Below are 9386 nucleotides of genomic sequence, written 5' to 3'. Positions count from 1 at the left end.
CTCCCAACAACGCTCCCTTCCCTCTTCCTCCCCCTCACGCTCTGTCTCTCTTTCTCTCACACTTTCTATTTGCCTCACCCCCTTCCTCCTTTCTTTCCAAGCGAGTCTGTCATTTGCTCTTTCTTTCCCTTCTTTCTGTTCAAACCATCTCACTTTTTCTGAACCCCCCCCCATCTTTCCCTTTATCTCAGGCTCCCCTTCACTGTCCCCCCCCCCCCCCCCCCCCCCCCCCCCCCCCCCCCATGAATTTGTGCCTTGCTGCATATAGCCTGATGAGAGGTGGGGAGGGAGAGAGGCAGGGAGGCACAGAGCAGAAAAGAGCTGGGGGAAGGGTATGGAGGAGGGAGGAGACAGCCAGAGAGAGAGAGGGGGGATGGGAACAGGAGACAGAGGTAGAGAAGCAGAAGCAGCAGAAGAAGAAGACACGGGGAGAGGAAGGGCAGCAGATATGCAGCCTTATTGGGTGTGAGCTGCACAAACTGCTCCCTGTTAGAGAGGAAGAAAATCTCATGAAGAGTGAATGTATAAATAGACACGTAACTGTGGCTCTGAGTAAGATCTGCTGAGCAGCAGGGTGGGGAGAGCCCATTTTTATTGCTAATGGTTTCTCTCATTACACATCAAACGGCTGGGGGTGCGTGCATCTGCGTGTGTGTTTGTGTGCAGCGGGCTGATTTTTAAATGATTTTATGAGCCAACTAAAAGAGCAGCCCACTCGCTCGCTGCTTTGATGCCGCGTGCACGCACGCACACACACGGGCTTGCAGCTGCATATTCGGTCACTAGCAGTTTCGTAACCGCACTGTGCGGCGGAGTACTACTGTCTAATTGTTGCTTCTGTTCACATGTAGACAGTCTGGTGAGGGAGTTCTTCCAGCGTGTCTTGTGCTGCACACGTGCATGTGTAAACACAGCCTAAATGCCAGTCACAGCAGAGATGGCGCTGTCAGTTTTCAGATTTTAATGCGATTGAAGTAATCCCTTTTGGTTTAGATTAAGCTCTGCGATGAGTTGAGTGGGCATAACTGTAGTGAAGAAAGACGTGGAGGAGACGCGAGCCTGAGCCCGGTCATCTGGGATGAAGGAGGAGAAAAAAGGATGAGATGATTTTCTCTTCTTTCTTTTTTTAAAGAGCAGCAAACTAAGAAAAGGAGGCTGTGGATGTTATTGAGTTAACCAGACAGAGCCGGAGACTGAGAGGGAGGGAGAACAGTGGGAGCTGAGAGAGCGACTCGCTAGACGAGTGGATGAGGGCTGCGCTGTGGTGCTCTGCCTGCTCCTGCTGCACAGTGGGCACCATATGTTCTTATAATATACAGAGCACACACTGAATCTGTGCTGCTCCCTAAATCTCGTCTCTTCTCTTCTTTTCTCTTCCATCAGCTCTCGTTTGCCTTACCAGCCAATTACCTTACCCAAGAGATAGGCCATTAGAGAAAACACACACACACAAAAAGGGTGCACACAACCCTGCATGCACGCTTGCTATGCATCCCATTAGGTAAGGAGCACCTAGCCCGCACTGTCTTCAAGATCAGAGGCACCTCTAACAAACATTTGGCTCTACACGGACACACAAACACAAACACGCTTAGATAAGGACCCCACCCCCCTCTAATGGGAAGGAAGATTGATACAGACAGAAAAGAAAGATTTCTCAAGATGTCGTTCTGCCTGTGCTTAGCTCCTTCCTCTTTAAATATTTAAAGCAACCGTGGTTTTATGGAGTTGTTGGTTTTCTTTGACAGAAGTGCAACTTTTTACAGAGCAGCAGCAGCAGAGCCAAATGAGTGTATCCCTGAATGTGCAGCTGTTATGCACTGACAGTGATGTGCATGGAAGTGAATGCAGGCTGATTTGTGATTGGGGAGTTTTGTTTTGCTTTGTTTTTCTTAGGAAGGAGTGCTTTCACCTTTATTGCTGTTGTCTGGATTCAAGGTGTGTCAGCTGCTCCGTGACTGATTGTGTTCTTGCTTGTTTGTTTGTTTGTTTGTGGGTGGTTATGCATGTTGCCATGCAGTTTCCCTGCCTCTCCACCATGTGCTTTTGTCTGTGGGAGTGATGGATTGAAGGCAGGCAGCTAATGTGATTTAGATGCTCAACCAGGAGTGTGTGCAGTGCTGCGCGTGCATGTGTGCGCGCCCTGTCCACGTGTGTGCAGCCAAATCTGCAGTGTACGTGTGTGTTTGTCTGTCTACCTCCCTCTTCTCCTCTCTTTCACTCTTCTTCCTGCACCCCTCCCACCCGCTATCATTTTTTCCTTATGCTGTGCAGTTTTTGGACTCGGAGCAAATAAATAGAGGGAGCAGGGTGTTTATGTGGTGAATCTGCTGCTCCCTCGCTGTCACCAAGGAGAGCGAGAGCGTGAGAAGGGGAGGCGAGAGGAAGGTAGAGGTGGAGGAGAAGATGGTGTACTCTCACTAAGGCTGCACTGATGATTTATTGTGAGCCAATTATGTCCCACTGACACTAACAAAGTCGCGCAGCTTATTCACTTACACACACACTTAAACTTATCATCACATGCATGCATCAGCAGATGAAGTGTTCTCACTGTTGGCAGCTTTAGCAGCGGAAGAGTTTGAGTTTTCTCTGCATGCAATTATCTTGTGAGGAAATAAAAGAAAAAAGCAAAACACCTTTCCAGTGACATACTGTTTTTTTTTTCACACAAACCCCACCCTTCTGTTTTTATTCTTTTTCCACTTGGCCAAGTTTATCTTTTTGTATCGAGCTCTAAGTCTCAGAACACTTGCACATGGAAACCTGCATTTGAAACATGAGACTTGGGTCTGCTTCCAACTTTTGATCCTTTAATTGAGTAAAAGTGGCAATGCAGTAACGCTCCTTTACATGTTACTGTCTGTGCTTTAGTGAAAAGCTTCAGTGAAAACTTTCCTCAATTCAATTTTATTTGGACAGCGGCAAATTATAATAACAGTTGCCTCAAGGTGCTTTATATTGTAAGGTAAAGACCCTACAATAATGCAGAGAGAACCCCAACACTCAGATAACCCCCTTTGAGCATGCACTTGATGACAGTGGGAAGGAAAAACTCCCTTCTAACAGGAAGACACCTCTGTGAGAACCAGACTCAGGCAGGAGCAGCTATCTGAAAATCTTGTGACTGCAAAAGCTCAAGAAGAAAGTCACCTTGGACTTCCACAGTCATACCACAAGTACTCTTGGTACTGTGGTAAGGTACTCTGAAACTCTTGTGAATGTGGTAACTTGAGAATGAGATTTTTGAAATTCATACCATAGGGGCATCTACCAAAAATCTTGGACAAGTTTGAATCTCAGTGACCATGAACTCAAGGACAAGGTCACAGATCACGTTCTCTGAAAATCTTGTGAATGCTATAACTCAAGAACTCAAGGAAGTCGCCTAGGATGCTCATGCCGTGCATGCATCGACTAGGAGGCTGAGGGGTAGCACAGGCAGTCGGCAGTAGGGCTGGGCCATATTATACCGTTCATGGTAATACCGGTACAATGTTGGGCAACAATAAGAAAATTAGATCGCTGAGTAAAACGAATGAACCAGAATTGGTTTGTAAAAATGGTGCCGTATTTGTCGGACTAAGGTGCTTGTAAATCTGGGAGTAATCGGGGTCTATTTCAGGACCCAAAGTCAAACGAACGCTGCAGCATCACTTAGAGTTAAAAACTGTCTAAATTCTTTCATCTTTAATAAAACGATCAGCATTGCTGCTTTACCAGGTGTAACTATGAAGTTTAACATCCAGATATCCATGAAAACAGAATTTATTACATTTAACGGAGGTAGAAGTTAGCAGGAAGTTAGCGGAAGTTAGCTCGATGGTTTCGCTAGTTACCTAAACATTATATAGCATGTTCTGACTGAGAGATTTCTGAAAAAATTCAAACGTACAGCTCTGCTATCACTTCCAACCTAAATGAAGACAGAAAACTAAACAGCAGTGACGTTTGTAAGGTTACTGAAGTTGGGCTAGGTGGTATGTAATGATGTGCTATGTAATCGCTAGTTACACAGCTATGTTAGCATAAAATAAGCACAGTGAAGCTGGAGGATGAACGCTAACACTTTTCCACTCGATAAAAGTTAACGTGAAGGTTCCTGATGGTTAGGGACAAATGCAGTCGCATGGCAGGATGCTGTAAACGGACCAAACTTCAGTCAGGAGAACAACTGAAATAACCAATCCACAATACCAGGTTAGTCATTAATATACTGCAACAACATGGGAATAGAGCAGCTGTGATAGAATACAGCATTAATGAATCAATGGTACAGAAGTGAAGGAAGCAAGAAGAATGAGTTGAATAAAGTTTGATTTCTCTGACTGCTTTGTTTAGCTTAATGTGTTTTATAATCCCGTGCAGCTTATGGTCCGAAAAATACATATTTGACTTTTTTATTTGGCACACTGCAGTTTAATGTTGCAAAGCACCTCTTTTTAACTTCAGTGGATATTATACATAGTTATGCTCAGGATATGTCAGCCCATTTCTACTGGAAATGCCTTTTGGTTAAACTTTCAGCAAGGAATTTGCATTTGCACTGTTAAATTTTTATATAGCTTTAATGCACAAAATGCATAAAAAACAGCTGCTTGTTTAAGTGAAAATAAATGGATGGGTTTTTTTTCCGCACTAGTAAAGTTGTGGAGTTGTATTTTGTCTCACATCAATTATATCGTCAGTTATACCATTATCGCAAATTTTCAAATATATATCGTGATAAATATTTTGGGCCATATAGCCCCGCTCTAGTCGGCAGTATTTTGCATTTTATTGTAGTAGCCTGCTGATGTTAACTATGCAAATGTTATTGTACTGTTAAATAAAATAGTTAAATAATATGTTAAATAAATATGACAGTATGGCATCGGGTGGCAAGGTGTGACATTTGTGTCTAAAATTTAAAAAAAAATGTCTCAAAGTAAAGCACATTTGTGGAGTAAATGTGCTTTCCACTGCCTCGGAAGCTTGTATCCTGTCCTAGACTCAAAGAATTATACATCAGATTTATTTTACATGGTTGTCATCTTGAACGTTTTTTACAGTGAAGATTCAGCGTGATGGTATTATGTGATTTTTCATGTAGTTGGTCACCTCATAAAAGGTTCATGTAAATCTTCCTGACATCTGCTGCGGAAGACATTCAGTAAACCAACTGCTGCTCTGCAGTAATCTGTAAGAGAAAACTTTGTTTAGCCTCTCGTATCAAAGCAGAGGATCATGAAGACTCAGGTTAATCTGAGTTCAGATGCAGGATTGCAGAGCCAGCTTACACCAGCCTCAAACAAAGGTTTATTTTAGGACACTGCACTGAATGAGTGATATCAGTGCAGAGCTGTGGATCAGAGCTGTTCATAGCACTGTGTATTTGACAGCCTGTACTTTTACCTGACATCCTTTGCACCTGCGACAGTATACACGTTGTACATTTACTTTTAAATGATCACAACAAGAAGACATTATGCTTATTTCTCCAGCTCAGTTTTACGGCATAAACTATTTGGATAATTTAAATGGTAAAATTTGAATGGCGATCTCAACTAAACGCTTTTTTGTGGAGTCATTTGTCTGCGGCCTCAGCCATCCAGGAAGTATGCATTTGAAGTAGATGCAGAGATGGTTATCTCCTCAACAGCAGCAGTGTCAGTAGCCCAACAGAGCAATGCAGTGTATGTCCAGGATATATTTCTCTTTCTTTATTTCTCTCTTGCCTTTTTTTTTATTTATCAAGCACAACGACTTTTAAAGAAAAGAGAACTGAGAAGAGAGTCCACAAAGATGAACCTACTAGTGTTTATTGCTGGTGGTAATACACACATAATATACTACTCAAAAAATTAAAATAACTCTTTTTAATCAGAGTATAGCATCAAGTCAATTAAACGTCTGGGATATTGATCTGCTCTGCTAAGTAGCAAAGGGGGTTGTTAATCAGTTTCAGCTGCTTTAGTGTTAATGAAATGAACAACAAGTGCACTAGTGGGGCAACAATGAGAAAACCCCCATAAATGGAATGGTTTTACAGGTGGAGGCCACTGGAGACATTTTTTCCACTTCTCATCGTTTCCTCTTTTTCACTAGTTTGGCGTTTGGCTACGGTCAGGGTCACTGCTTTTAGCATTAGGCAATACCTGGACCCGAGTCCAAATCCTCCAATATATAGCCAAAAGGTTTGCTATGTCTCCAAGTACAGTCCCATGACCAATGGCGATTCCAGTAGACAGGCAGGTACTCTTAAGAGAGCTGGACAGGGCTGTAGAGGGTCGTTAATCCATCAGCAGGATTGGTATCTGCTCCTTTGTGCAAGGTGGAACTGGATGCAAGACTCATACAAAATTATCTCACTTCACTAGCTGGCATTGTGGAGCCCAACTGGCATTTGCCATGTGCTTTCACAGATGAGAGCAGGTTCACCCTGAGCACATGTGACAATGGTTAAAGGTATGAAGAAGTCAAGGAGATCATTATGCTGCCTGTAACATTGTTCAGCATGACTGATTTGGTGGTGGGTCCTGGAGGCGTATCCACGGATACACAGACCTCTACAGGCTAGGCCAAGAGGTAGTCAGGGCAGTCTTTGAAATCCTTGGAGTAGTGGGTGCTGGGTTCTTCCTGGTGCACAATAATACGCGGCCTCATGTGGCGAGAGTTTGCAGGCAGTTCCTAGGGGTTGAAGAAATTGATACCACTGACAGACTCGCCGTACCTACATCCAGTAGAACACCCCTGGGACATCATGTTTTGGTCCATCCACAAGGCTGCACCTCAATCTGGCCAGGAGGTCAGTGATGCCCTGGTTCAGATCTGAGATCCCCCAGGACAACATCCATCATCTCATTGGAAACCCAATGCCCAATGTTGTCAGGCATGCATACAAGCATGTGGAGGGGATACAAACTATTGATTTACACATTACCCTGTCCATATCAGTATAGATGTCCAGCCTGATTTTTTTTTCCATTGAGGTATGATGTGTTTTCAAATGTATTTATTTATTTATTTATTTTTTGAGCAGTGTGTTAGGATCTTTTTCTTACTTTATAGAAGCAGAGAAGGCATTTTATTTGCTACACCTATCTAAGATTATTTCAGTCTGAGCCAACCTTTTGTTTTAGAGTTACATGTTTGAGTTTTTATTGAAACCTACATTGCTGCCTTACAATAAATGACTTTTAGGTAATGTGGAAACTGCAGTTTTTAATTCCAGTTGGATTCTGCTGTGAGAATTTGGCAGCAGGTGAACAATTAAGGGTATGTTTAGATATGGAGAGGAGTGACTTATTGACTGACCTGTCACACTAATTAGATCATACACTAACAGCGATATTGAAAGCCCTTATTTTTTCCCCCTCATTTTTAATTCATTTTACAATCACCAAAAGGAAAGCAGGTGAGTGTTTTCTCTGCAGTTTCCCTGCATTTTTCTTTCTGTACCCCATGAGGCTTGTAACTAGGTAATTTATGCTCTGTGATGACAACAGTGTTTTAAGTATTTACCAAAGCTCCAGTCATTCGTCGTTCTTTGATATGACAGCCATGCCTCTTGGTTCATTGTTAATTAACTCACAGTAACAGACCTCTATGTTATGATAATGCATAGTCCCTGCATAATTAATGGCTCCCAGTGAGGTGTTTTATTTAACCCTGTACTGTGTTTGACTGTGTAGGCACGTGTCAGACTTGGTGCTCCAAACATGTTTTGACCCTGAGGTGTCTTTACGACACGCTCATTCACAGAGTTCGTCCCCGTGTGGCTGCAAGTTTTCTTCACGGTTCAGCCCTAAGGTGCCAAATGAGGACATGTGAGGTTTTACTGTCCTTATCTTATCAGGACTCTTTGTGGCTCTGCGCCATTACTGATGAGTAAGAATGCATCTGCACTTTAATGTAGTTATTTAGCCAGTCTCACACTCTCCTCTGTCCACATGTGTTCAGCACGTGGCAAGGTTCAGGTGTTGACAACAATCCCTGTTGACATTAACGCACAATTACAGTTCAGCAAAGTAGGTTTTTTTAATGACACGTATCGTCAATGATTTATTGTGATACTGTGCAGCTCGTGTTCTTGGAAGTAACTTGGGCTCTTGTCTGTCACTCGCTAATTTACTGTGCACACAAACACAGCGTCAACTCGAACACTGTGAGGTTTTAAACTCGGAGCCAATGACTACACTTTCATTAGAGGTTCGTGTAGTTTTAACAAAGAAAAACAAGCAACGTGCTCTCGGGTGAAAAATTACGGGAGAAGTCTGGAGTAATGAATGGAGAAACATAAAAAAGGTTTCATTTACAACAGGAAGCCTGAAACATTTCAACACAATTCTGAATACTTGTTCTTCGCTTAATTTTTGCTCATGAGTGTGTGTCAGTTAAACCCCTGCAAAGTTGCCTGGCAGCAGAAGCTACTGAACAAATGAAACTAAATGCTGTGATGCAAAGCAGGGTGGTGTTTTTTCTCGTGCCACTTTTTTATCATTCCTGTTTCAGTTGCAGTACTGAGACCATGATCGCCATGGGGAAGCTTGAAAAAGTGAAGCTTGTTCTCCGTGGACTGTGATGTTTGCAGATGACACTGATCTGTAGTGAAAGAGGAGAGGTGGAGATGTGCTCTGGAGAGAAAAAAATGAAAGTCAGTAATAGTGAAAGTGTAGGGCTTTTGTTGTTCACTGTGAGACTTGCTGTGATGTATGGTTTGGAGGCGGGGGCATTAACAAAAAGACAGGTGGCAATAGGGCTGTTCGATATAACGATATATATCAGATGACGATATAAAAACGTCTATCGTTTCATTTTACGCTATCATTTGTTTCGTAGTGTCGCAAAATAAACTGTGTACGGCAATATTTTTTCATCGTTTTGATGGTCACTGTAGTGGCTATATTAATTTCTTAAAGTTCTCTCTTTCTCTTATATTTTATATAACCACACTACGGACGGACAAGCGCCTGTTTTTATGTGGTGTGGTTAGCAACAACGACGGTAACACCATTGCGTGTCCGCTTGTTTATGTTCCACATAAACCTTTCACAATAAAGCTCAAGATCCTGTTGAGACTTTTCAAAATAAACTGAATCACGTGAAAGAGCAGATTATTTACGGATGAGAAGTAAAAAAAGAGCCGCCAGGTGCTAAAAAATAAACCTTAGACTCAAACGTTAGAACAGGCTTTTCCCCGCAGCACGCCCGAGATTCATAGAATTTATAGAAAATGTTAAATTTTTGTGATTTATATCGTTATCCGGACGATAGAATTCTTATATCGTGATATGAGATTTTGGTCATATCGCACAGCCCTAGGTGGCAAGCTGGAGGTGAAGGTGCTGAGATTCTCATGGACAAGCTTAGGAATGAGCGTATCAGAGGGACAGCTCAGGTTGACC

Source organism: Neolamprologus multifasciatus, chromosome 20 (genome assembly GCF_963576455.1).
Source record: "Neolamprologus multifasciatus chromosome 20, fNeoMul1.2, whole genome shotgun sequence".
NCBI lineage: Eukaryota > Metazoa > Chordata > Actinopteri > Cichliformes > Cichlidae > Neolamprologus > Neolamprologus multifasciatus.
This window is presented reverse-complemented; position numbering follows the sequence as displayed.